This window comes from Nannospalax galili, unplaced genomic scaffold (genome assembly GCF_000622305.1).
Source record: "Nannospalax galili isolate Female #2095 unplaced genomic scaffold, S.galili_v1.0 scaffold875, whole genome shotgun sequence".
NCBI classification, from domain to species: Eukaryota; Metazoa; Chordata; class Mammalia; order Rodentia; family Spalacidae; genus Nannospalax; species Nannospalax galili.
The window spans coordinates 4,545,117-4,548,001 of NW_008337059.1; the positions used below are offsets into that span (position 1 = coordinate 4,545,117).

General features: G+C 44.3%; 1 protein-coding gene across 1 annotated transcript in view; it reads left to right on the forward strand.

The window, feature by feature from the left end:
- The window catches only part of Pdlim1 (PDZ and LIM domain 1), a 53,544-nt gene that overhangs the window by 786 nt on the left and 49,873 nt on the right, over window positions 1–2,885 (forward strand). The gene's annotated exons all lie outside the window — the stretch shown is intronic.

The following is a 2,885-nucleotide window of genomic DNA, read 5'->3' on the forward strand; positions in this document are numbered from 1 at the left end:
TGACATTTTTCTTCTTTTAAATCATGTCTTTGGAATCATTGCACAGAGAGGGGCTGACTGGGTCAAAAGGTTGGCCATTGTATAGTTCCTGTTCTGTATCCCAGACTATAACTGAGAATATTACCAACAAAGCAAAGGACTCTGCCCTTACAGACATAGTATGCTAGGTTCCTGTATCTGTCTAGAATGCGATGTGGAGTAATACATATTGACACCTACTGTGTCAGGTCCATGCTAGGAGGAAACCTGGAGTGAGTGAAAGGCAGGCCCTGCCCTTGTGCAACACAGAAGCTGTGGCCTTCAGCCCTTTTCTCCCTCTAGGATGCAAAATATTCCAGACTGCTACACATGTGACATTTTCTGATGCCACCAGTATACTCCCTTTTCTTTCTTCTGCTCCTCCTCCTTTCCTCCTCTTCTTCCTCCTCCTTTTCCTTTTCCTTCTCCTCCTCTTCCTCCCCTTCCTCTTCCTCTTCCTCCTCCTCTTCCTCTTTCTTCTTCATTTGGTAGTGGTCATTAAACACAAGTCCACTTACATACAAACCATGGTTCTATCAAGCCAGGCATTGTGACTCATGCTTATAATCCCAGAAATTAGGAAGCAGAGTCAGGAGGACTGCTGCAAGTTCAGGGTCAGCCTGGAATACACATAGAGACCCTGTCTCAAAAACCAAAACCAAGGGCTGGAGAGATGGCTCATCAGTTAAGAACACTGGCTGTTCTTGCAGAAGGCTGGGCTTGAATCCCAGCACCCACATAGCAGCTAACAACTGTCTGTAACTGCAGTTCCAGGGGATCCAATGATCTCTTCTGTCCTCAGGCACTGCACAACATGGGTGCAGTTACATACATGCAAGCAATACCCATAAAATAATAAATAAAACATTTTAATAAACCAAAACCAAAGGGTAACAAGATGGCTCAGTAGGTAAAGGTATTTATTACCCACTTGACCACCTGAGTTTGAACTCCAAAACCCATATGGTAGGAGAGAATTAACCTCCACAAGTTGTCCCCTGACCTCCACATACAGGTTGTGACATATCTGTGATTACACATACACCCACAAACACACCCCCACAAATAAATTTTTAAAAATCATTGGTCTTTGAATTGCTGACTTGAATTACATAAAAAAATTGCAAATAATTTTAGCTTGGGATCAAGAAAGAATATCCAATAATCTGGTGTCCCTAGATATGTTCTGCTTCATGTGTACTTGTGGGTACAGGTGTGTACACATGGGTACAGAGGTCAGTAGACAACTTTGGGATCTTCCACCTTTTGTTCAAAACAGAGCCTTTTGTTGGTCCAGAACTTCAGTTGGGAGTATAGACTTGCTGACCAGTACACAGCTGGCTTTAAAATTTTTTTAAAATTTATTTTTAGTGTATGAATGTTTTGCCTACATGTATATAAGTGCACTATGTGTGTGTAGTGCTAGTGGAAGAGGGTGTTGGATCCCCTTGACCTGGAGTTACAGACAGTTGTTAGCTGCCATGTGGGTGCTGGGATTCCAGCCTGGGTCCTCTGTGAGAAAAACCAGTGCTCTTAACCGCTGAACCATCTCTCCAGCCCCTATAACAATTTGATTTATATTTTATCAGTAAATGCTTGATGTGTATATGTATTTTACATATCTATATACCTGGGGTCAAGTAAAAAATGTCTTGGGCGAAAAGGAATTGAAAACGGGAAAAATAAAAGAAGCTTTGGTCTAGATAATGTAAGTGTACTTGATTTCTAAAAACAAGCAAATCGTTCCCAAACAGGTATTTTGTGTTGTGCATGGGATGATCCTTTGTGGTGTAAGTCTGTATCCCTGACTCCTCTGAACATAGGCAGGGATGATCAGGACACACAGAGCTGTGCATTTAACAAATCAATTGAACATGTGTTCAGCTTCCAATGTGAATGGGTGCCAGGAAATTTGTGGTGCCCAGAGGGAGTAAGTGGTCTAAGGATGGCTAATATATTACATAATCAAGTGATCACTCTAGGCCCCAGAACACAGCAGTGAGCAGTTTGCCACATGAGAAAAACTTCTTGTGGTCTTGAAACTAATGCTTAGAGATGGGGTGGAACAAATAAGCAAACTATAGATCAGATTGTGACAGAAAGAAGACAATTAAGGTGAGGAAAGTAGCAGGGCATTCTAGAGGGTGTTTAAATCCCTCAGACACAACCTCATTGAGAAGATGGTATTTGAACAAAAAGCCTTGGGTCGCCTGGGAGAAGATCTGGTGGCAAGAGATGGGGTTTGGTCTGCGTGGAGAATGTGTTCCTGAGGAAGGTCTAAGCAGAAGCTGTTAGGAAGCCTGGAATCCATGAGTTTCCACTCATCTTTCTAGACATTTGCCCACCCCAGACAAAAGAACTGAACAACAGGGAGGACCAGAGCCCACCTCCCACTCCAGTCTGGAGGAAAGAATTCCAGGAAAGTTATGAAGCCTAACTGTGAGCTCCCTGTTATGATCTCATTTGCATTAGAAAAGTTCCAGGATGGCCCAAGGAGTCTGGGAAGTGGTTCAATAGCTTTGGGGATGTCGTCTAATCTTTGGCAGACTCAATTACTTCATCTCTAAAATCAGACTGACCTAACAGCTTATTTAACATGAGATAACTTGAAAGCACCTTTAAACCCCTCTATGATTTCCAAAACGCAAAAGCGAAAATAGAGCTGACCCGCGAGTTGACTTTGCTCAGACCTTTTCAACTTTTTGCAAAGCACACAGCGTGGGTTTGTGCTGTCCGTGGCCCATAGGGACCTGGTTCCTATCTCTCCTACCTCGTGCCGCTGGGCTGGGAGAGGTGGGGCGGCGGTGGGTGGGGCGGGGGGGAGGGGGTGCGGGGCTGAGAGGCCCGGAGGCGCGGGTCGGGCGGGG